Source organism: Fundulus heteroclitus, unplaced genomic scaffold, assembly GCF_011125445.2.
Source record: "Fundulus heteroclitus isolate FHET01 unplaced genomic scaffold, MU-UCD_Fhet_4.1 scaffold_849, whole genome shotgun sequence".
Lineage (NCBI taxonomy): Eukaryota > Metazoa > Chordata > Actinopteri > Cyprinodontiformes > Fundulidae > Fundulus > Fundulus heteroclitus.
The window spans coordinates 10,096-36,887 of NW_023397306.1; the positions used below are offsets into that span (position 1 = coordinate 10,096).

The window sequence follows — 26,792 nt, forward strand, 5'->3', positions numbered from 1 at the left end:
CCCGTTTCCATCTTCTTTATTTGGCATTATTATTATTAAATTATTAATATTGGTGTTCATACACTATCATCTATACCACCTTATCCTCACAGTATCTTGGTACTTCCTGGATAGATTGTCAGTCCATCACAGGGCAACAAAGAGATATTCAGCACAAACAACCATTCACACACACTGCTGAGGGCAATTCCGCAAAATCGGTTAAACAAACATTCGTAGTTCCTCGACTGTGAAAAGAAGCTGTGGTACCCGGAAAGAACGTACACACACACTGGGAGATTTTTCAAACTCCATGCAGAAAGACACCTGCCTCTAATTTTAATTCAGGACGTTTTTCCTGAATGGCAGCATTGCTTCAAACTCCTCTATCCTGCATTATCTATTGTTGTTGTTATTTATTATTATTTATTAGTTCATATTATTATTATTATAATTATTATTAGTTGTAGTAGTTTTATACTTTGTAAAAAAAAAAAAAAATGTAAGTGTGACTGCTGGCCTTTTGTGATAAGTTCCTACCAGCTTTGCACAGATATGTACTAACTTTTATCATTATTATTATATTATTTTTATTATTTTGCAAGGCTCAGTCAGACTGGATGGAGAGAAGACCTGACATCAGTTGTCAAGTCTTCACAAATTCTCAGTTGGGTCTAGAGTTTGACTAAGAAACATGCTTTTATGTGAACCTATTATGTTTTTATATCGTCACCCTGCTGAAAGGGGAACATCTGCTCCAGTCTCCAATCTTTATCAACCTTTGACAGTTTTTTTTTTTTTTATTCATTAAGGTTGCTCTGTAATTTCCCTTTCCCTACTGAACAAAGCCACCTTTACCTTACACTTCCAAATATGTGCTGTGTTATGTTGGTCTATGGCATCAAGCCCCCCCCCCCAGCCTCGTGAGACCATCCTGATCTCGCGAGCTTTCAAGGTTTCTGGGGGAGTCAGGTAACCCCCCCCCCCCCCAATATACTTAGAAGTTTGTGGCTTTAAAGGGGCAGTGATGAAGGTAGTATGGCTTCTTATGCTAGTCCTTAAAAATCAAAACTGCAACCAGTTTATAGCAAGACTGGGTGTGTACATAATCTCTCTCCTTAATTGTCAGTCTTAAAAAAAATACTAAAGGGAAACAAACATTTATGACTATTTCAGTGTGATCTACACAGTCTCTCACATGACCCAAATGGCCAGAGGCAGATAGATCAGCTTTTTCAATAAGATGTTGCACAACTTAGCTTTCCAAAACAAACTAACACACAGTTCCCATAAATGACCAACACAGTCTGAGTCCTTGAAAGAACCAGCAGCCGTCTAAAGAAAAGTCAACAAGAGAAGCTGCCAAGAGCCGATGGCACATGGCTTACCAGTTACCAGTGGTTAGACTGGAGGTAATTTGGACAAAAAATAAATAAAGTTAGTCACGGAACAGGTTTTAGGCATAGGAATGTGTTCTTTTAATGGGTTCCGATGATCAGTTTGTTAAACTGTGGCATAATTTGTTGTCTTATTTTGTCTCAGCCATTTTCACAATATATTGAAAAAAACTCTTGTGAGTTGTATCTTTCTATATGGAGAAAATTATTTTAATGTGTAGAGACTCACACAGACAAAAAGAGGCAATTAGAGAGATTTGACATAAAATTGAAAAGGCAATCGGACTCCGGCAGAAGATGTGAAAGCTGCGAATGTTTATGAGCTTGGATGTTCATTTCAGGATTAGGATTAGTGAAGTCTTCCCCCCTGGGGTCCAGACACTGGTGGTAGACGCTAGAGGAGAGAAGGAAGACAGGTGACTCTTGTGAGCATGAAGGAGGAGGGTCTAAACTCAGCTGAAGGGCAGGATAAGCCATGTGTGCAGAGCCTTATAAGCGAGTCTTGTGAGATGGTAGGATGAGGACTTGAGGCAGATTGGCTGGTGCTTGGACGCTTGACAAGGCAGTCATTGGATGCAGGTGCACAGGAGGTAAAACATGGGGCAAAACATAGAAAAACCTAACTAAATCAGATAAAGCAAAACCCCATTTCCCCCCATAGCACTGATGTGGTATGGTCCAAATCAGCTCAGCCTCTTGGCCACCTGCTGGTTCGTCAGCCAAGTGACTGGAGCAACTGCAAAACTCAAACAGAATATAAATTATACAGTCATTACAAAAACAGGGTAAAACAAAATGTACATTTTCAAATACAGTGCAATGGTTATAAATAAATTCCAAATAATGAAATGGCTCTGTAAATGAAACCGCATATGAAAAAAAAAAAAAAATTGTAACCACATCTGTGAGGCTGTAAATGCAGCCACTACACTCAGGAACAGTTTATTTTCCCACAAGCCTTCACTCTAATGAACAGCTGACTCTGACAAAACAAGTGCTGTTAATTTCTACCCTTCATATAGTCATATAAGGTAAGGTATAAAGTACACCAATCCACCTGCCTCATGTACATAATGCCATAATTCTCATTAATTCCAGCATTCCCATTCTCTGCACTCATCACCCTGTGGATATGTATGTTTGTACGTGTATGTGCACCTGTACATCACTTCCACCTCCGACATGTACATAATAATAATGAAAATAATATTTAGTCCTGCATCCTTGCACTCTGCTCATTGCACCATTGCATTATTGTCTCAATTTGTCCCCTTGTTTATATCAGACAGAGATCAACGCTTTTCAAATGTGTTGTCTATACTGCAGATTGTTTGATTTTTATTACTTAACTATTGTGTTGTTTTATTAATGTATAAGTAAGCACTTTGTGAGTATTGCACAATCCAATTGCACAGTCCAATTTTTTGTATGTGTACACATACCTAGCAAACAAAGCTGATTCTGACTCTGATCATTATATAACCCAACTTTCTAAGAAACTGTTTCCATTCAAAAAGGTTCTTAAACAATTCTGGGATTTTTTGAAAAATTAAAAGTGCAAAAATAGACCACTTTGAAGAATTGCTCCAGCCTTAAAAGGTTTCATCCAAACTCTTTTATGGCTGCTCAGGTCCTGCTGATAAAGCTGCCCAGCTTGCTCCCCCCTGCAGGTCAGTGACTAAAGCCACATTTTCAGCAGCAAGTGGGCTTTACGGTGGAAAAGTACCGTGGAGTTGATTTTATTTGCGTTGAGGAGCAGAGGTGTCAAGCAACGAAGTACAAATACTTTGTTACTGTACTTAAGTACACTTTTTAGGTATCTATACTTTACTCCATTACTTATTTTTCTTCCTACTTCTCAATTCAATTCAATTTTATTTATATAGCGCCAAATCATGAAACATGTCATCTCAAGGCACTTTACAAAATCAAGTTCAATCATATTATACAGATTGGGTCAGATTATACAGATTGGTCAAAAATGACCTATATAAGGAAACCAGTTGATTGCATCAAAGTCCCGACAAGCAGCATTCACTCCTGGGGAACCGTAGAGCCACAGGGAGAGTCGTCTGCATTGTACATGGCTTTGCTGCAATCCCTTATACTGAGCAAGCATGAAGCGACAGTGGGAAGAAAAACTCCCCATTAACGGGAAGGAAAACCTCCGGCAGAACCGGGCTCAGTATGAACGGTCATCTGCCTCGACCGACTGGGGTTACGGAAGACAGAGCAGAGACACAACAAGAGAGACAAAAAAGCACAGAAGCACACATTGATCTAGTAATCTGTTCTACATTAGATGGTAGTAGCGGATGAGCCGTCTTCTCTGGATGATGTCACAGTTAACAGAACGCCAGACCAGGTGTACCTACTATGAAGAAAAAGAGAGAGAGCAAAAAGTTAAAAGCTGAAATGACGACAGTCATTTCAATGTAATACAATGCAAAACTGGAGAACAGTAGACTGAAGAACAGTAGAAATCAGTAGAGTGAGAAAATTAGACCCTGATGTCCTCCAGCAGCCTAGGCCTATCACAGCACAACTATAGAGATAGCTCAGTGTATGAGCCACTCTAACTATAAGCTTTGTCAAAAAGGAAAGTTTTAAGATTAGTCTTAAAAATAGATAGGGTGTCTGCCTCACAGACCAAAACTGGGAGTTGGTTCCACAGGAGAGGAGCCTGATAGCTAAAGGATCTGCCTCCCATTCTACTTTTACAGACTCTAGGAACCACCAGCAGACCTGCAGTCTGAGAGCGAAGTGCTCTGTTAGGAACATACGGGGTAATCAGAGCTCTGATATATGATGGAGCTTGATTATTAAGGGCTTTATACGTTAGAAGGAGAATTTTAAATTCTATTCTTGATTTAACAGGAAGCCAATGAAGGGAAGCTAAAATTGGAGAAATATGATCCCTCTTGTTGATTTTCATCAGAACTCTTGCCGCAGCATTTTGAATCAGCTGAAGACTTCGAACTGCATTTTGTGGACTTCCTGATAATAAAGAATTACAATAGTCCAGCCTTGAAGTAACAAATGCATGGACTACTTTTTCAGCATCACTCCTGGACAGAATGTTTCTAATTTTGGCGATATTCCAGAGGTGAAAAAAGGAAACTCTGGAAACCTGTTTAATATGGGATTTAAATTACATGTCTTGGTCGAAAACAACACCAAGATTTTTAACTTTATTACCAGAGGCCAAGTTAATGCCATCCAGATTAAGTGATTGATTAAGAACTTTATTTTTTGAAGACTCTGGCCCAAAGATTACAACTTCTGTCTTGTCAGAATTTAAATGCAGGAAATTTAAAGTCATCCAGCTTTTGATGTCATCAAGACATGACTGCAGTCGAAGTAACTGATTGGATTCATCAGGATTTATGGATAAATATAGCTGAGTGTCATCAGCATAACAGTGGAAATTAATCCCATGCTGTCTGATAATTTTGCCAATCGGAAGCATATATATAGTAAATAGAATTGATCAAAGGACTGAACCCTGTGGTACTCCACAAGTGACCCTAGAGTTTGAGGAAGATTTATTATTAACATGAACAAACTGGAATCTGTCCGACAGATAAGATTTAAACCAGCCTAGTGCTTTTCCCTTAATCCCTACAGTATGCTCAAGTCTTTGTAGGAGAATATTGTGATCAACTGTATCAAATGCAGCACTGAGATCTAACAGGACAAGTATAGACACAAGTCCATTATCTGAGGCCATGAGAATATCATTAGTGACCTTCACCAGAGCTGTTTCAGTGCTATGATGAGCTCTGAAGCCTGACTGAAACTCCTCAAGTAGGTCATTACTTTGTAAATGTTCACATAGTTGATTAGCAACTACTTTCTCAAGAATTTTAGATAAGAAAAGAAGATTAGATATAGGTCTGTAATTTACTAACTCATCTTGATCAAGAGATGGTTTCTTAAGTAAAGGTTTAATAACAGCTACTTTAAAAGCCTGTGGTACATATCCATTTACCAAGGATAGATTAATCATGTCTAAAATAGGACCACTGATCAGAGGGAATACCTCCTTAAACAACTTGGTTGGGATTGGGTCTAACATACAGGTAGAAGGTTTAGATGAAGCTAAAATTTTAGATAGCTCAGAAAGCTCTACTGCTTTTAAACAGTTCAGACACTGCGCAGGTTCTAAGGATTCCTCCAATGCTGCCTCACTTACTGAGGACGAGGTAATCATGTTTGGGAGGATGCCAATTATTTTATTTTTAATGGAATCAATTTTATTTATGAAGAATCCCATAGAATCATTACTGCTAAGAGCTAAGGGAATGGATGGATCAACAGAGCTGTGGCTCTGGGTAAGTTTGGCAACTGTACTGAAGAGAAATCTAGGATTATTCTTATTCTCCTCAATTAATGATGAAAAATATGCTGCTCTAACTCTGCGAAGGGTCTTGTTATACAACAATAGACTGTTCTTCCAGATTAGGTAGGATTCCTCTTGGTGTGTAGAGCGCCATTTTCTCTCCAATTTCCTAACATTGTGCTTCAAGGAACGCAGCTCTGAATTAAACCAAGGAGCCAGCTTCCTGTGAATAATCACCTTCTTTTTCAAGGGAGCTACATTGTCTAATGCAGAACGCAATGACGAAGTCATACCGTTTACAAAGACATCTATTTGTGAATTGGAAGAAACAACATTGCTGCCATCTACAGGGCATTTCTGCAATATGGAGGATATTAAAAAGGGGACAGACTCTTTAAGTTTTGATACAGCATTATCCGATAAAGATCTACTATAATGGAACCCTCTTTTGGGGGTGGAGAACTCAGTTAGATTAAACTCAAATGTTATTAAAAAATGATCAGATAGGACCGGGTTGTGAGGAAATACTGTTAATTCTTCACAATCAATGCCATATGTCAGCACAAGGTCTAAAGTATGGAGCCAAGAGTACGTCGGTTTATGCACATTTTGAGCAAAACCAATTGAATCTAGGATAGTTTTAAAGGCTACACTAAGGTTATCACATTCTGTGTCAACATGGATGTTAAAATCACCCACTATAATAGCCTTATCAGTATTTAACACCAAATCAGATAAGAAATCTGACAACTCATCCAAAAACTGAGTGTAAGGGCCTGGTGGACGATACAAAACAACAAACAGAAGAGGTTTTATTGCTTTGCAGTTTGGATGAGGGAAACTGAGGGTTAAATGTTCAAAAGAACTGTAGTTATTAATTGGCCTAGGACTAATTAATAAATCAGACTGAAAGATGGTTGCCACTCCTCCTCCTCTTCCCACAGATCTGGGAATGTGGAAATTTGAATAATTGGAGGGAGTTGACTCATTTATACTAACGTAGTCCTCTTGTAGCCAGGTTTCTGTGAGACAAAACAAATCAATCTGTTTATCAGAAATCAATTCGTTAACTAACAAAGTCTTTGGAGGGAGAGACCTTATATTTAATAGACCACATTTAATTGTTTTATTTTTAGGTTCAAGGTGAACCGTATTGATTTTTATTAGGTTTTTATGATATGTTCCTTTTAGATAAGTTTTTGATCTGTTAAGTTTTGGCCGTGGGAAAGACACCGTCTCAATAGGATAATGGACGGGTAACAGTACAGAAGCTGCAGAGAGGTGTGTTAAACTACGGCTCTGCTTCCTGGTCTAATGATTCTGACTTTTACTCATTACATTTTCACACAAGTATCTGTACTTTCTATTCATTACATTTTTAAAACAAACGTTACTCATTACTCTTGGCTTCAGTTTAATATTTATAAATATTTATTTCACGTAATGTGCGCCATCCAATGCAGATAATTGGCGCCATCCACAGCTAGTGAGAACTAGTGTAATTGGATGAGTCATATAACGCAAACACTCATTGGTTAGCTATTCTATAGCTATTCTCTTTTTATCTCTCTTTCTCTCTCTCTCTTTCTCTCTCTCTCTCTCTCTCTCTCTCCACACACAAACTACATAGAATGTTTTTGCACCAAAGGGTATAGTTTACCTTAGGTATTTGATGGAACTCACACAGTTATGTTCTGGCAGTTCTGCAGGCTTGAATACTACCTCTGTTTGGAATTGAATTCCAATAAAGTTTAAGAGAGAACATGCTACTTGAATGACTTTGTCTATGACTAATGGGTTAATGATTATGTTGTGTCTTGGGCCACATGTAGAACTAATCAGTGTTTAAATTAAGCTTTCAATTCATATAGTGGCATTTTTTAAAGGTTACTTTATACTTTTATACTTTAAGTAGTTTTTGGAGCACATACTTTTTCACTTTTACTTGAGTAAAGAGGTCAAGTTGATACTTTAACTTTTACCAGAGTGTTTTTAAACTGCACTATCTATACTTCTACTTAAGTAACAAATGTGTGTACTTTTGACACCACTGTTGAGGAGTAAGTAAAAAAGTGTTCATTATGAAGCGAGAATTTGGAAATCATTTGAAAAAAAGGCTAATGCATTAATGGCTTTTTATTGAAGTGCAGGAAAGGTTTGAACAGAGAAAAGTGATCTGAAGTGTGAACAGAAGCTGATGGAGACAGTTTCATTGGAGAAAAACGGTTGGATGACAGTGAGTTTTTGAGCAAATTTTTATTATAAATTGTAGGCTAAAAGTCAGAAACAGGTTAGCAGTTGGGAAAAGTTGTTGGAAATTTGGGAGAGAATTAAACATTTGTTTGAGACAACTGAAAAACAAAAAAAAGGAAGACACCTTTTGTACAAGCATAGTTTTAACTAGTGTCATTTGTTGCAAAAATAGCATATTAAAATGCCTAAATGAGCTTTTACACTTTTAAAGATAAAACATAATTTGCGATTAAAATTTTTCATTGTTTGACAGCTCCAGTTTAGACATAATACACCAGACTTAAATCTGGTTGATCAAAAGAAAGCAGGAAACAGCCCACTAACAGCTTCTGCTCATTGTAGGTCTGGGAATCACAAGTCAGCAGAACTAATGTTAAAAGTTAAAGGTTAAAAGGTAAAATGGAGCTTAATCGTGTTTGGCAAAAGGACGATGCTGCTGATTTGATAGATTTTTTTAACACTGCATCTAGTCATGAGTCACTTTTGGAGTTATCCTCAAATGAAGCAGCTGGTGTTGAGGAAACTATGACAAATGTTAATGGCTTGCATCGTTTTACTATAGATACTGATATTGCAGAGCGGCAGAAATTAGCAGGAATGGAAAGTATTAATGGAAAATTAAAGGACGGATCCCAAAGTATTCATCATTTGCAGCCGCATTCTCAAAGTCCCACCAAAATGCAGATGCCCTTGTTACAAAATAATTTAGGAGCAGAGGAATTTGTTCCTTAGTTGTTGGGTGATGTGCAACTCCTGGTGAATAAATGTCCTCGCATTGCTGCTGGTGGTAGATTGTGGCTGGCTGAATTAGATAATTTGACCAAAGGCAAAAAACTGGCCCTGGGTGATTTTAGAGCCATTTTAGGATGTTGTGTGTTCTCTTCTGCTGCAGATGATATTGAAAATGATGCTCGAACGTTCCACATGCCAGATGAAACTTTATTGTCTTTAGTAATTTCTTACTTGGAAGATGTAGTTACACAGCATTTTCCCTTATCCACCCAAGCAGTGGTTCCTAAGTTTGACTGGGACTCACAACAGCAACTGAAGAAATACATAAATCGGGCCGCAGAAGAATGGATCAAACACACAGGTGTGGATCCTAAAACAAATCGGTCCAATCTGGGTGAATTATTTAGAGAAGTAGTGTTAAAAGGTGTACCCTTTTCAGTATCTCAGCTGACAAACTTAAATCCTGATATGAATGGTTGTAAATACGCTCGCTGGGAAAAACATTTGGTACACTATTTGCATGTGGCTCAAGGGGAGGAGAGGAAGACAAAGCAAGAGGTAGAGGAATTACAAGTTCAATTACTAAAATCACAGTTACTGGAAGCAAAATGGAAAGTGAGTAAGAGAAAGCAAAAGATTGAATATATGAATGTATCAGCAGTTGTATCTCAAGGTGCTCCAATCCTGACGGTCTCACCTCAGTCTAATTTAATCCAAGGAGGGGTTTTTTATCCTCTTGTTTTCTATCATCCATTTAATTACAGGTCTGTTGGTCCTGGACGTGGAGGAAGATGGCAGTGTGGTGGTCAGCGTGAGCATGGGGGAAGGAGCAGAGGGCTGAAAGGACGAGGCAGATATGGCAGAACTTTAAGAACACCCACCGACATCTGCTACATCTGTGGTTGCTCTGGACATTGGGTACGGGACTGTGTAGCTCATCTTACCCCACCAGCAGGTCAGCCTGGCATGGTGCCACCAAATCTTAACGTGACCTCACCTCCACAAGGTCAGTACCCCCGGCAAGGGGATAACTCTTCCTATGGACGATATTAACACACCCCTGAGAATGACCAAACAGCATGAGCACTGCAGATCCCGAGCTGTCAGGGGAAATGACAGCATGAACTCTCAGCACATACCGGAGCTACATATTCCATGAGTTTCTGAGTTGTGGACTGAGACTTTGTCACTGAGATGCTTCTCAGAGAAATAACAGCATCTGCTATTGCAACATGTGGGGGAAGGGTCGCTGACATCTGTTGGGGACTGTGAACAGAATTCGCTGCATCTGGTGTTCTCTCAGTGTTCCAGCCATGGAAGCCTTGAATGCAAAGTCTAAAGTTCCTTCCTACCTTCACTTGATTTGCCACATGCCAATCTGATCTATGACAGGACCCACACAAACTGGTAACAAGAATCTTTAAGGTAAAACATAGACAGTCACTTCTATGAATATGTATGTGGCACCCGAGCGTGTGGAGGTTGCTACTGCTGAACAAGTATAATGGTATGTGATGTTGGATGACATGTTTCCTCATATTTTTCTTTCTCCCCATGTTTTGAGCACCAGGCAAATGAATCAGGGACATGGTTAAACATTCTTTTCAGGCAACTGATTGAGCACCTACCAGCGTACTGGTTTGGTGTTTTGAAAATATACTAATATCTATTAAATTGTCTGTGATGTAACTGATAAGTTCTTTCTTTTTAAACATGAGTTTTTTGGCGCGCATGTGGCGCAGCGGGTAGCGCAACCCATATACAGAGGCCTTAGTCCTTGACACGGTCGACCCGGGTTCGAATGCGACCCGCGGTCCTTTGCCGAATGTCTCTTCCCCCTCTTCTACCCCCCTTTCTGTCAGCCTACTTTCGGAAAAAGCGAGCCAATAGAGCCGCAAAAAATCCCCCCCAAAAAAACATGAGTTTTTGATTCATATTATGGCCAGGAACATGCTGATTATCATTAAGTAGCAGAAGGTGTACTTTGCCATCACAATTATGAGCAGAAAATCCACTGGGGTGGGATTACTTTCACGTGCTCCAGTTACGTTTAAGGTCACTGTTGAATTGTCTCTCTGGGTTAACTATTGCAGCCATAAATCTAGAGCAGGGGGTTTAATATCAGTGTGCCTTCCTTGTGGTGGCAATTTTACAACTTTGTGCCCCAGCCTGGAATGCACACATATGCTTAGAGCTAAACCTTCGGTTTTTAAACAAAATATCTACAATTTCTGTGTTTTATCCATAAGTGGCCATTTCCACTTTGGAGTCTTCATTATCAGTGGTACACATGTATAGATTTGACAAATCTGGTATGCTATTTCTCATTAGCTAAAGAATATCAAGATTTTTTCTAGTTTAATTATAAAAGTTGCCCGCTACGGTATACGAGACGGCCACCAGGATGTGCTATATTACCAGGTATTTTTAATCAGGTTATAAAAGATGTTTTACAGACATGTCCTTTGCCAAGAAACACCACCCTGATTCGGTATGTTAATGACCTGCTGTTGTCTTCTCTTACTGCTGAGATCTGCCTTCAGGCCGCAAAGTTAGTTTTGGGACATCTTTATCAACACGGTTTTAAGGTCAGTACAGATAACTTGTAAATTGCCAGAAAATTAGTCTTTCCTGGGCTGTGTTATTTCCGCAGGAACACCCAGTATTTACTCTGGCTACAAATAGAGCATCCTCACAAAGCCGAACTGCTGCATGTGACAGAGACTATCAGGCTGCAGTCGTCACAACATTCTGGTTATATTGATCTCATGCAACCTTTGAGGGACCTCGTGAAGATATCAGGTATGATAAATTTGAATAATGTTCTGATTTGTATTCAAGATACGAGGAAGTGCTTTTCCTACTTCAACAAAGATTAGCATTTGCAGTTGAATTGACTCCCCTGACGACTCTTTACTGTTTTCTGTTGATGTTTCTGTAACAATACTAGCGGTAAATGGTGTTTGTTTCAGGAAAAGGGGGAGAGAGAGTAATGTTAATGTATTGTTAAGAAAAATTAAATATCTTAGTTGAGACAGACTTAGACAGACTTCTACATCGCACTGTGAAATCATCTTGAATGCTAATGTAAACTCTGTCTCCATATTTCATTTCTATGAATTAAATATGCATATTACAATGTTTTACCTCTGATCAATGCTTTTTCTCATTTATTGTCAAATCTTAAACCGGGGCAAAAATGGGCCTTTATTAGCGAAGCAGAATTAGGCCAATAATACTATTACAACACTATGGTGCCGTGACCCGGATTTGACATTAAGTGGAGGAACCTTTTCAATTTGGAGGAATTGTTTCGCATCAGCAAGTCAGCCTGGCTTGACGTCCCAATACGACCTCACATCTAGAAGGTCGGTACCCCAGCAAGGGGATAACGCTCCCATGAACAATGTTTACGCACCCTGGAAAAGTGGCCAACGCTCATGAACAGCACAGATCCCAAGCTGTCAAGGGAAGTGACTGTATGAACTTTCTGCAGATATTGGAGCCACTTGATTCATCAGCATCTGAGTTGTGAAAAGGGGACTTTGTCACTGAGGTGCGTCGCAGAGACATTACAGTGATCTGCTACTGCAACACTAGGAGAAGAAATGTAGAGTTCCACACATGGAAGCCTTGAATATTAAGTCTTAACTCCGATCTCATGTTTGCCTGATCTGTTGCATGTCAGTCCGAGTTCATCTCAGGAGCCACACACAAACTGGTATTAAACATCTTTAAGGTAAAACACAGACAGTTATTTCTAGCCGTATACTACTGAACAAATTTAATGGGATGTGATCTGGATGGCCTGTGTTCTCATATTTTTTTCTTTCTCTCCATCTTTTAAGTTCCTGGGCAGATGGATCGGAGCTGGTTAATAATTTCTTAAGGCAGCAAATTGAGCATATCCTAGTGCACAGGTTTGCGGTTTTGACAATATATTCATGTTTATTCACTTTTTGTTATGTACACAATTAAACAGCGGACAGTGTACAACTATGAGCAGGAGATTCACTGGGTGGACCTGTCTCTCTGGTTAACAACTGCATGCCATACATTTCCAGAATGGGAGTTGTTATCAGCTTCGGACTTCCTGGGGCCATTTTTACGACGAGGCCTCTCTCTGGTATGCACATGTGCCCTGAGATACACATTCTGTTTCTAAACCAAATGTTATTCCTTACCAGACAATAACATTTGTCTGGTTAAACAATATTTTAAGCTATTCTTTATCAGCTCACAAGTATTGAGATTTTTCTATTGTACATATAACAGTTGCCAGCTATGTTGTACCAGCTTTTCACCAGGATTAGCTATATCACCAGGTGTTTCATTCAGGTTAAAAACAATGTTTTATATGTATTTTGCCCAAATACACCACCCTGTCTCAGTATGTAAATAACTTAGAACATCCAGCATTCTCACAAAGCTGAATTGCTGTGTGCCACTGAGAACATAAACTCGTAGTTATTATTTCATTTAGATACCCTGATCTTATGCAACTTCTGCCTGCTTTACCACGGGTGAGAATTTGCAGTTAATTGACTCCCTATGATGACTAAATATTGTTCATTGTTAATGTTTTGTAACAAAATAATTTTGTTCTCAAACAGAGGGATAGAGAACAGAAACTTGGAGGGGTGGGGGGGTTCCTTAACAGGACCTAATGGGAGGTATGTGACTGCGTTGTAAATTACATAACAAATTAGATAACGGTTAAAAAAAAACCCCGAAAGAACTCTCCCATGGCTCTCTGAATGTTTGTTCAGTCGACTCCTAAGAAACAGGCCCATAAATTGGATTTAATGGGCGAAGTGTCAAACAGAACGTATCTGCTGGACAAAGACTCCATAAAGCCGGTTAGCTCAGTTTAACCCTTCCCTTCCTGGAAGGGTTAAACAGATAGGTTTTGGAAACAGGCCCACAGGTTTAGCAGTACAATAAGTGAATGTTAAATAAAATAGAAAAACTACATCAACTAGAAAAAACTGGATAAAATAGAAAAACAGAGGGTAACTTAATGCATATATAAGCTAGTTCTATTACAGATCCTGTAGTTTAAAATCATTGGTGTGTCAGGATTTGTAACAACTTGATAGACAGATGTGGATGCAGGACTTTTTAATTTGAGGATGGTATCTCTTAAAGGTAAACAAAGCGAGGAATTCATTGCAAGGGGACTACATTTTATGAAATGACATGATGGGGGTTTGCGTTTTCTCTCAGATTAGAAACAGGAACTTTTTCTGAACCACACAGAATAGGACAGCTAAGTATTGAGTAAAGGGTACAGAATTTAATAGAATGGTGACATACTATTAGATCTGGCACCCGGAAAGGTTTGTGTGGAGTGGTGCAATGTGTGGTCACTTTAATTCAAAGAGCATGCTGACATTCTTATAGGATAAATGTACTTTGATTTAAAACCTGCATTAACAAATTTTTGATTACACAGACAAGTCTATCCCCACCAGAGGTCGAAAGTATTTGTGTGTGTGCATGTGTTCTCTTGCAGGACAATCAGAGGCCCACGGAAGGAGAGGACAGAGAAATTGTGATAAAGTGTCTCATTAACTATTACATTTCTAATATAGGTTTCCCATAGGATGAAGATGGAACAATGGAAGGTGGTAAGGATTAATGGGGATTCTAAAAACAATTGGCTAAAATCTGTGCACAGACTAAAATTGAAAATGGGGTAACAAGCTTTGGTGTTTGTTTCTTGTGGGAGTGTTCAGTTAATTTCATTACAGGATACAATTCCATATGATTGAAAGGAGTTTTATCCTTTATTTATCTAAGCACATGAAAAACCATGAGCAAGAAAACGTCGAGCGACATACGAAACTTCTCTCATTGCCCCGACAGACCCAGACCCACAGACTGACGTCACTGACTGAGGCGTTTCAGTCCTTCCAAAAACATCCAGGTAGATAAGATTGGTCATCTTTAGCAGCAGTTCATGTTAACTTTCAAAGTAGATATTATCCATCATATGTTACTGGAGCCGTCACAGAAAATGTAATTAAGACCTTGAAAGAACCCGGTACATATATCCTATTAAAAAGTGTTATTTAAGATAACATTAGCTAATCCTTTATTTGTCCCACGACGAGGAAAATTATAGGATTAAAGCAACAGGCAGGTGCACACAACACAGACAAAATTACATAAGGATTGAAAGATATAAGAGGTGGATTAGGACAAAAAAACACTTAACATAACATTATTATTATTATTATTATTATTATTATTATTATTATTATTATTATTATTATTATTTAATTGCAATAATAAAATAAAAATCACAAAACCCAAAAGGTCAACAGTTTCATGATACATCAAACTTAAATGTTAAAAGTATCGGTATTAGATCGATATCGGTGATACTGCCCCTGTATTTACTTGGTATCGGATCGATTAAAAATTCCCGGTATCGCACACCGCTAATGGTCAGCAGCACCAAGTTCCTGGGGGTGCACATCACGGACAACCTCACCTGGTCTGTGAACACCATGTCACTGGTGAAGAAGGCACAGAAAAGACTGTACTTCCTGCGGAGGATGAGGAGAGCCCGCCTGCCCCCGCCCATCCTCAAGACCTTCTACAGAAGCACTATAGAGAGCATTCTAACCAGCTGTCTCTCTGTGTGGTGTGGAGGCTGCAGTGCCGCCGACTAGAAGAACGTGAGGAGAGTGGTGAAGACAGCAGAAGGGATCATCGGGGTTCCTCTTCCCTCCATTAAGGACCTTTCATCACAGCAATGTGTGTCCCGAGCCCGTAACATCATCAGAGACCCCACACACCCCCACCATGGACTGTTCTCAATGCTACCTTCTGGGAAGAGGTTCCGCAGCATTCGCTGCAGGTCCACCAGGTTTTGTAAAAGCTGAAACTATAACTGGACTCTGTACCACATGTGTCCTGCATTGTTTACATTTCAATTGATGTACTGTGAAATTACAGCAGCACTTTATCCTGTAACTTTATCCTGCATAGTTACTTTATTCTGAAATCCACTGCAATTCACTGAAATTCTCAAGCTGTATGCAAACGAAATTTTGTTCTGTATGCACTCTGTGCATACAAGATGACAATAAAGTTTGTCTAAGTCTAAGTCTAAGCATTGCATGATAATTTGGTTTTTATTCTGTGGTTTGATCGGATGGTAGTACTTTGACTGGTTCTATACATTTCTAAAATGACATCAATGTTTATCTGGTTTAAGACTTCTATAGTCATTTTCAGTCATTATATGGTGTAGCATACATTTAGTAGGAAATTTTTCAGTTTGGGAAACAATAACCCCTCTTCAGGTATAAGATTAACATTTTCTTGGCAGTTGCACATATATAATGGGATAACACATCACTGATGAAGGTACCTTCTTTTATTTGGTTCAAGTATATTTTAGGATTCAAATAGCTAAGTAACTTTTCAGTTTTCAAGTTGGGATATCTTACTTTTAAGGGGAAAATTTTAACTTAATTTGGTGTAACAAATATGTCTAGTATTTCATTTGGTTGTAGGTTTCTGTTCTGTTATGATTTTATTAATTATCAACAGAGGGGAGAGTGGTTTAGGAAATTCCATCTTATCATTTACACTTTGTTTGAGGGGTTCAAGAAATTAAATTAGTTCTAGCTAAGTTATTGATTTGATCTGTTAGATCAAAACAGAGGGAATTGTTGAGGAAAATATCTTAATTGTTATATCAATCAGGCATTTGTATGGAAGTAATAAGGAATTACTGGCCTCTGAAGCTGTGTCTCCTTTGAGGCAAAGTAAGCAGCTTGCAGGATGTCTTGAGAGTGGGTTTATGGCTATGAGGTCATTTGGCTTGAGCCCTGATAAGACAGTTTGAGTAATAAATTAGCCATACTGCATGGGAACTTTGAGGGTAGATCACGCTTGGGGCCATAGGGTCTGGGACCGCCCCCCCCCCCCCCCACAAACTAATCAGAACGGGCAGTCAGTCTTTTAAAAGATGTCTTTAGAGTAGTGTAAGACAGACAGAATCGTTTGCAGCACCACGAGGTAATATGGCGAAATGGTAATGTAAGTTTCTGTCTCCTTTTGGAATTCCAAATTGATTAAATGTGCATATTTTAAATGTTTACCTCTGATCATTGTTTCTCCTTTACTGCCAAATCTTAAACCGGGGTAAGGTGGGTCTTCAGAGATAAGCAGGAGCAGGCCGGGATTAATATCTACAGTTGCTACACATCCACCTGGACACACCATCCCCATGACAGTGAAAATGACAAATCAAAAATGACAGTGAAACATGGTGGAGGAAGCATCATGTTGTGGGGAAGCTTTTCTTCAACATGAAGAGATAAGCCAATCAGAGTTAATGGAAATCAGAGTTAATACAGGGCAATGTATTTACCATCCAAAAAACCTGTTAGAGGCTGCAAAATACAATCAATGATTGATCATTCTCGACTCATTCTTAGTCAGTAATGAACACGCGCTTTGTAAAGATTAACAAGTGCTTAAAATGCTGCCAACATACATGTTCATTTAAAACTAGGTAGTGCCCAATTTGTCTAACATAATCTGTTAACCCTGTTTTAAAATGTCTAAATACGTTTAAATTTGTAAAAGGAACCCGGAACATACCCAGAGCAGAGTCAACATCCTCCTGAGGTCATACTTCCCAGAACAGGTGATAAAGTCCCATATTAGTACCCTCCAAATGTAAATGCTAACAAACACACAGCGTTGCTCAAATTAATCCCTCTTCAACATTTCTTTTAAAAGGCATGATATTTTCTTTAACATTTGGGTACTGATTGCACTATATTTTTAATTAAACTGCTGAAAAGAAATAACACCCCATAAAATTAAATTTAAGTTTAAATTATTAGGTGTAAAAAGAATAAAAAACTCTTGAAAGATAATTTCACCAGCTGTTCAAGAATAACACAACCTTATGTAAAACTGACATAAAAGTCATAATTTCACCTTTCAAGTTTGAAAGGAGCACATCGATGGTTTTTAGGTTTTCTTTCCTCCTAAATACACTTTAATTTACTTAAAAAATTGTAAAATTACATTTAAAAATGGATGAATACATTAAAAACTTAACTTACTTCCATTTATTTTACATTTTTGTAACAATTTTTCTTGACATAGGAAATGTTCCCTACTGATTAAATGCGGTCATGTTCGAAGTCGGATTTTTCAGTTTGATTTCACGCTGCTGCAAAGAAAGACAGTTTGAGTTTTAAAGCAGCAGCAGCTGCAAAACTGGCCAAAGAAAAGTAGTTTTCTATTATTTTTTATTCAATCTGACAAATGAAGAATTGAAATACCCCATCTCAGTGCCCCTTCCTCATAATGATGAACATCATTTCTGATTAAAATACAGAAGGATTTTTTCACAGTTCAAGACCGATTTTGCTTTTGTTCCAACTGTGCTCTGCTTATTGATTTAAAGGAGAGAGGGCTGGATTTGAAAAGGTAAAGTCATGTCTTCCAAACTGAGGTAATGTATCTAATTCAAAGGATGTCACATGTATCCAAGTATTCAAAATACAATTCTCAGCTTTCATCTTTACTTTTTTATTCAATACAGATCTTAGATGTCAAACAAATGTCTGCTGCTTTGCAACGAGTTAGAACACTGCCGCCCGGTGGAGCTGAGAATAATGTTTTAAATGGTCCCTGATCGAGTTAGCAGGGGGGATCATTTCTATGTAACACTTTTGTAATGATGATATCGAAAGCTTAAGTAATAAAAGAATGAGTGAAATCTCCCTCTTTTCAGCGTTTACGATGAGAAGCACTCGGGCAATTGGATGTCCTGTGATCGATGTAGCCTCTTCTCTTATCGTTAGGACTGCTCTTAACAGATTAACTGCCCCCTCCCAAACATGCAGTCTTTTTCTCCTCCTTTCTCACTGCTCCTCCTTCTGGCTGTCACACACCCACAGTCTTTTTCAGAAGATACAACAGGAGACTTGTCTCTCTGATTTTCTTTTTCTTAAATCTATTTTTTTAATGTCCACCTTTTCTGACACTCATCTTGCGACGTTTAGGTAGATTTGGTCTGGATTTGTTTGAACTGATTTGACCACCTGGCAGACGGACAGAAATGAAGAAGACTAAACTTAAGTTGAAGTTCTGGTAGTAAGATAGTAAATGAAGATGGATCTGGTGATTGCCTTTCTTCTGCTCTTTTGTGTTCATCCATCTGCAGGAGCAAGCCTCATCACAGGTAAACTATTCCCAAAAAATACACAACATTGGTCAAAGTCAAGAACTTTTCAATTAATTTGAGGATCTGTTTTTTATTTTTATGTTTTGGATTTGGGACTTTAAACTGGACTTTGATTCCTGAAGCAGACATATTTGAAGCGAGGGGTAAGCAGACAGCATATTATGAATCTGTCTTAGTATGTGCATGCATCATATTTTATGCAGAATATAACAAGTCGGGGGCTTTGGGATTTCAATGAAGCTATGTCAATGAAGCTATATATATATATATATATATATATATATATATATATATAGTTGTTGTTTTTTACTTGTCATGCAATACAACTATTTACACCTACTAGAACCTTTCCTATTTTGTTATATTAGTCACCTTCATTCCTCTTGAGTAAATATTTTGTGACCTATTCATAACAGTTACAGGTCCATATCTTTTGGAGTATGTTTCCATCAACTTCACATGTATGGAGGAGCAATCCTGCCATAATTAAAAAAAACCATACAGAAATAAATGAAGGACTTAATAATATAAAATTGCTTGCAAAAGTCAATAATATAATAAGCCAATAATATGAATTTGTGTGCCGATGTGACAAAATAATAAAAAGATGATATTTCTTCAACAATTGATAAATTATTCATCAAAAATATAGATTTTAACTTCCACTTTTATTTTTACTTTTCTTATTGCTTTTATGCTGACTTATATTTAACCCACTTGTTTTCTGTTATACATTTTTATTGAATTCTTTATGTTGTCTTTGTGTATTTATTGCAAGTGGGGTTTTTTTGTTCCGTATCTCCACTGCAACTTTTTTTTATTGTTTCATATTTATTCATACCAACATTTTTAAAAGATATTTTTATTTTTGTTTCATACTGATTTACACCACAAAATTTTTAAAGCATGTTTTTACTCCACCATGAAAATTTCTTTTTCTTTTATTTTAACATTCTTCTATTTGTGAAACAATGATTTATTTCTGCCTCTAACGTTTCTAACTGTTTTTTTACCCACAGAATTTTTGCCTGCCCTTGTTATTTCCTTCTACCCTTTTTCCACTTCGCATTTTTCTACTTCATATTATTTTTTTCCACTTCGTCCATCTGACCGCAGCCGTTAATGTTAAAACAATGACAGGGAGGGAGGGAGGCGGCTTCACCGGCAAAGCTTCACAACTACTGGCCAAGGCCTGGCTCCCCGGAAACAAGCCTGCATCAGAGCAGACGACTGGCCGCTTTCCCAGAATGCACCACGGCCGCAGCTTGATTCTGGATAGCGCAAACAGAGCTCACAGTGGTAAGTTAAAAAGTACCTTTTCTGCTGCTGTTGTTCTTTAAAAGTATGTTTTCAGATCTTTTGAAACGAGAACATTATACTTTTAAGCTGCACTGTATGGCTGGTTTACAGAGTTGGTGTGTAATTAAAAAACAAGTCCGACGTTGAGTAGACCAATAAACCGCAGACCTCCGAGGCTAACTGCAGCCAGGGCTAAAGTTAGACGGTATGTAGTACCCTTCTATCGGCCTAGTCGTATGTGAAGTACCGCTGGTTCTGATGGCATTTTTTTGTTGTTTTAATTCGCCAAAACGTTCATTTGTTTTCTGTTTATCTGACTGACTTGTGTTGCTTTGCTAGCCCATCTGTGCCAACTGGTAGGCATTTTAAGATTGACAGCCTGTTTCCTACTTTTATCTTTAAAAAACATTGAGGATAGTATTAAACAAGTGATAAGGTTGAAACTGTGACTATTTCTCTATAAATCATTGAAATGAAAACACAATTTTAACATATTAGTAACAGTATGGCAGTAGGGTTAAGCTACTTTGTTGTACCTATTGACCACCGCATTGATTATTAAGAAGGAAAAGTAATTTCTATGTCTGCCCACCTTTACAGTGATCTATAAATTATGTGCAATTAGTTCTGTTCATTCTTTCAGTGAAATGCCAAAAATAATCAATACATCTTACAATGAGAATCTTTACATTATAAAAAATACTATAGTTAATATTAGAGAAGGGAAGCCATTTGTTACGTTTACTATACTTGACCAGTTTTACAGGAATATACATTTTACTTTTTCTTTCCTGAGAACTATATTAATCTGCATGTTACCCAGGTATAGAAGGCCCATGGATGGCCACGGGAGATAGAGGTGCTGGTGACCCTCTACCGGCTGGCCTGCGGTGCATCCTATAGTGCAACAGCTGTCATCTTTAGGATGCCCTTCTGTGCCAGGTGGTACACAGAGTTATACACTCCCTGATGGGGACCATTCAAAAATGTATTTTCTTCCCAAAAAGACAAGATTTGGAGGGAGTGGGTGCTGGTTTTGCCCGCCTTGCCGGGAACGAGGCCTTCAAAGCAGCAGTTGGTGCCATTGATGAGTGCCATGTGCGAATTGTTCCACATGCTGACCCACAAAAGAAATGTTATTTAAACAGAAAATTCTTCCCCTCAATCATCCTGCAGGATGTGTGTGACACACGGAGAAAGATTTTGAATGTTTACTTCGACCACGTCGGCTCTGTCCATGACTCACTGGTACTGCTGCGCTCTCCGTTGCATAAAAATGCCTAATACCCACCAGAGGGCTTTTTTTCTACTCTGCGATGGTGGGTTCCCAAGTCTCCGGTACCTGATCACCCTCCTGACGCCCTATCGCCAGCCAGTTGCCAGTAGGATCTCTTACCTTCTTGTCATTAAATAGAGCCAACAATGACACACAATTGATACATAGATTATATGAATTGGATAGAAGATTAAGATATATCAGCATATTACCTAAATTACAGGTTATTTTATATTTGGTACAGTCCAAGTGGAGGCACGCTACAACAGGCACCACGCCAAGGCGAGAAACATTATTGGGCATGCCTTTGGTGCTCTAAAGACGCGGTGGCGTTTAATCTTCTTTAGGGCGCTGGAGGTCCGCCCAGCGTTTGCCCCAAAAGTAATCAGTGCCTCCTTCATCCTCCACAATATTAGTATAGAGGCAGGTGACCAGCTTGATGTGAAGGAGGAGGTCGACCCAGTAGAGAAAGGCCATCTTGTGGCCGAAGACAGCTGTCTGGAAACTGCCTCCGAGCCAGAATGGCAGCCCAGTTCTGCTCCAGCAGAGCTGGCTGCATGTTTAAGTGAACATGACTACATCTGACCTAACCTAGATCAGTTGTTGTCATGTACACATGCTGCTTCATTAAAAAAATTTTCCTGTAAAAATACATTAAATAATCAGTAAATTAATTTCCGTTCCTATTATTTTTCAATTGTTTGTTTCTGGGTGTTGTCTATTTGTCTAAAGGTGTTTATAAAAGTTAATTCTTTGTTTTAAATCATATGTTAATAATTTTTTTGAACATGTTACATCTTTCTCTCTTTCTCCTCTCAATTCTTCGTGTCCTCACTCAGAAGAAACTCACTTAGATGTATACTTAAAAACATGTATAGATTTTATTTATAACTTGTCAACAAGTTTTTCAAAAGGGGACAAATATTTATTGGCCCTTTCCGTAGCCTCCCTCTCCCTTGCTTCCTCCCTAGCTAAGGCTGCCCTCTCTCTCCTCATCGCTCTCAGTTTGCTCCTTCAGGAAGTCAAGCTGAGACCATCAAGTCAAATGGTTTGTCATTTTAGTTAATCTGTACAATATCCTTCAACCCTGAGTTTTCTCAGGTAATACCAGAAATGTGGTGAGAATAATACATAATGTGAGCTAATATTATGCAGGGAGTTTTGTTATTTTACCTTATATTTTTTCACCACATCCCGCCACTTCTTTTTGGCCTGCTTTGGTGTGACCTGCAGGCCAGAGGTTCTCACAAAATCACTAGTTGAATAGAAAACACAAGACTTGTCACAAGAGCTGAACATAAACATTTAGGCAGACATAAATAAAAATTACTTACTGCTATCTGGTTTTGGAGGAGTTCCTCCTGCCAGTAAATAGGCCCTTTTAAACAATGGATGACGTAAAAGCAAACTAGAGTAATTGATTGTAAAAATAGTGGGGGAGACTAAAACCCTTGACCTTTATGCTGCTGTGTATATAAGTGTGTTATCAGACAGGTTGTTGATCTCAGCCTGCGGCTTTCAGAGTGTTTGTTCATGTGCGCGCCTCCAACTATCCATCTGTGTCTGTCTCGCCCAAAGTAGCTGCTGTTATTTTGGCCTCTAAAAATATTTGCAACCACTCCAAGTATTACTTTATAACTTGACTCTGCCTTAAACCTTTCCACAACTTCCTCCTTGACCTGTCTGCTGTATTCCTTGGTCTCACTGATGCATTTTGCTCACTTCTGTTCTCCAACAAACCTCCACACAACAGCTGGATTCATACTGAAATGACATTAAACACAGGTGGATTCCATTTAATTAGGCTTCTTCTGAAGGTAGTTGGCTGCTCTGGATTTTATTTAAAGAAAGCAGAATACAGGGGGTCAAATACATGTTTAGACATTTTGCTTTACAGATCAGTATTTGTCAAAATACATGTGAAAGCCATGTGTTTTGTTTTTCTTTGGCATCACAGGTATGTTTTTCTTGGCACATCAATCATAAACATATTACTATGCTCATGAATTATTAGGCAAATAAACGTTTTTCTAAATAATAGTGTATTGTGTGTATTGTTCACTACACTAATACTTAATGGGAAATGTGCTGCATAAAAATCTAACTAAAGTTAGAAATTATGTTTGAGATGACTTTTAAGAGAAAGTTCAACAAATACTAATTAAAGTAAAATATATAGTTACAAATAAATAAATAATAGCACAGGTGTTGTACTGAGTATGGTTTCCTGTCTGGGTCATTCACTGTGTGTCTTTGCTTGTTCTCCTTTTAAACAGTGCTGCAAAATCCTACACTTCATTCATATCATCCATGATTTAATAAATTCGATCTGAAGCTGACAGAAAACAGTTGAGTTTCAGTGGCACCATTTTCCAGATCTGTAATGTTCTTGGAGTGCAGATGCGGTGTGTCAGATGCTCAAAGGTAAAGGTGAGTCGGACTGGGCAGGGAAACACTTGCCACGCCAGGCCAGGCTGGGCACCGGAAACTGGTACTTGCTGAAATGATCAAAAAAAGGTTTTTGAGCATTTTCCTCTCAAAGGAAAGTCAATTGTGACCTTATTTTAAAAAGCCCCCTGTCAAGCACCAGTGCCTTTTATACAATTTCTGAAACAACCTTAGAAACACCCTGATTAGTGTGCAGTTTGGCTGTAAAGGCATTGCTTTGCAAAAACATTCCTGCCCCTGGAACCTTTTTTACATTATATCGTATGACAACAAAGTTGTACTTTGATAGAATCAATGCAGAGTCAATACAGGATTCTCAACACTGAGTTCAGAGCTAATGAACAGTTATTCAGTCTACAATCAAGCGCAGTCTGCAAAAATACTCAAACATTTCTAGAGACTGTCCATTCTAGTGGCATTAAAAATTAAAATTTGCATCTGATGCAAGTTATCTCAGAGAAGAACAATTAACCGAACAGTACTTAAAATGAAAGCATGATCAGCCACTTAAAATGCTTAAAAGCAGATAAAGTATCACCTAAAAAAGGTCTCAATGTGTGGATTGGTTAAACCACGCACAGTATAATAAAAATTATTTATCTATTTAGGTAACAGCTTTCCTCATCTGTAGCTCTTCCTGTCTATGTCTTTAATGCAGTCCCCGTCACTAAGCCTTACCTTTAGCTGAGCGATGTGTCTCCGGTGGAAGGGTCCACAATGTGGGTGCGATGCAACCTGGAAAACGGGAAGGGGCCAATACAGTACGTATGGCAGCACGATATTATGCAAAGCTTGTACAAATGTAGCCCGAATAATTGCATCTGTCAGATTTGTATTCGTAGACAATCGTGTGTTTATCACAAAAAAATGGCATAAAATACCAATAAAACACAGCTAACTTTGTGGTTGTAGCATGAAAGTATTTGAGGAACTTAAAAAGGAAATGGCTGCTTGTGAAAAGAACTGTGTGTGTGCCTGGGCTTTTCGTCTCTGATTGGCTGCATCCATGTTCTGTCTCTACAGTTGGTCCGGACATTCTCCGGATAAACGTCACCCCATACACTGTGACAGAGCGGGGGTACTCAGCTCTGGAGAGAAAGACGGTCTCATTGATGTGTCAAGCCTAGTCCAATTCAGTCAGTCAGTACGTTTGGTTCTACAACAACTTCTAGGTGTACAGCGGGCCGCAGTTCACCATCACCAAGATCCTTTGCATGCACACGGGAGACTACGCCTGATTGGCCCAAAATACATACCTGAACACCCAGTCCAAAAAAACATCAGTTTTACTGTCTACTGTGTTAGGGATTATGAGATTTACAGAGACTGGACTGCAAAATCGGTGTTATGGAAAGATATAATCAGTTGTTGTATTAATCAGGCATTTTTATAAAAGCAATAAGAGTACCTATGTTTTAATTACCAACATGTGGCTTGGAGTTTACAGAAGGTGGGGGTTTTGCAGACTCACTCAAAAAGCAATCAATTCATTCAAGCTCTTGTAGAGACCAGGCACGAAGAGACATCGGAGTTTTATGGGGGACCTTTCAAAATGGCTTCAAAACAGGTTGGAAAGCCTTTTTATGGTTCTTAATGTTTATCTTGGTTAACTCCTAAAAATCCACCTGGGCTATTAATTAAAAGTTAGTCCCTGAAGTTGACGTGGGAGAACGCACTTGCTTTGCCTGTGAGTGGATAAGCCCCTGGAGACCCCTCCCTGAACACTCCGGGACAGGCTGCTCATGTCATGATTTGGGTTTTGTTATGGCTTATGTTTGTTATTTGATTAATTAGTTCTCTCTCCTGTCTTAGTATTAGCTCATTTTCAATTTATTATTTCCCTGTGTTCTGTTTAGTCTTAGTTTGGTTTTCGAGCTTAGGTTTGGTCTTTATGGTTATTTTGGTTCTGGATTAGTCTAGTTTAAGTTTCTGTTTTGGTTTAGTGATTCTCTTCATTTTTAACCAATTCTGTCATAGGTTTAGTTTCTGTTTTAGGTTGGGTTTGTCTTGATTTATCCTGAAACTGTTTTAGTTTATCTGTTTTTCACCTGCCAGTCATTCAGTTTCACATCTTTTTGGACACAGTCCTCCCATTTTTGGCTTGATGCCCCTCTTGTTTCCACCTGATTGTTTTCTGTTTAATAAATCCCTTTTGAAATATCATTATTTTTGTCCGGCCTGAATACTGGATCAATCTGTCCCCGTTTCATGACAGCTCAGTCCATTAAATTTGGGACGCTGGGCTGTATCGAGCAGACAAATTTCTTACAATGGCTGTGGAGGGGGACTTCAGTAATATACTAAATGAAGCTTTATGGTAACGTTGTAAGTGTTTCTCCCTTTGGAATTCCAATTGTAATAAATAAATGCATATTATAAGTGTTTTCTCTCTGATAATTGTTTTCTTCCTTGCTGCAAATCTCCGAATCGGGTAAGGCGAGCCTTCATGAATGACACAGGAAGAACTAACAGGCCGTCTTGTTATCAGTTACCATGGAAATTACAGATAGACAAAAGCCTCTGGAGGCACAGAGTCTACCATAGATTGGACAGAATGACTGACTAGGGGAAGATGTGTCAGCTTGAACACGTCTACATTATAGTATTATCTTCTCCACCAATGTGATGAACGGAACACTGATATCATACTGTGCACGCCCGTGAATTGGTGTACACAACTGGTCTGTGTGAGGAATGAACTGGGCTCTCTCTGGCGTCCGCAAATCTTCCCTTTGCATTCTTGGGCATGAGAGCCCAGTACTGAAGCTGTAAACATCCCTCTGCCTTTAGATTAAATATGGTAAAATATAGTTTCGGTTTCAAGAGTGTTTTTAGTAC

At 38.6% G+C, this 26,792-nt stretch overlaps 1 long non-coding RNA gene across 2 annotated transcripts; it reads left to right on the forward strand.

Moving 5' to 3' along the window:
- The first annotated feature begins 18,583 nt into the window (after positions 1–18,583).
- Positions 18,584–25,770, forward strand: LOC118562266. Of its 2 annotated transcripts, none has more exons than XR_004930550.1 (5): positions 18,584–18,928; positions 19,054–19,074; positions 19,951–20,230; positions 24,613–24,715; positions 24,978–25,770. It is a non-coding gene; the product is annotated as an uncharacterized LOC118562266 (long non-coding RNA). The 2 variants fall into 2 exon arrangements; XR_004930551.1 differs by having other exon boundaries at positions 19,057–19,074.
- Positions 25,771–26,792: the final 1,022 nt, after the last annotated feature.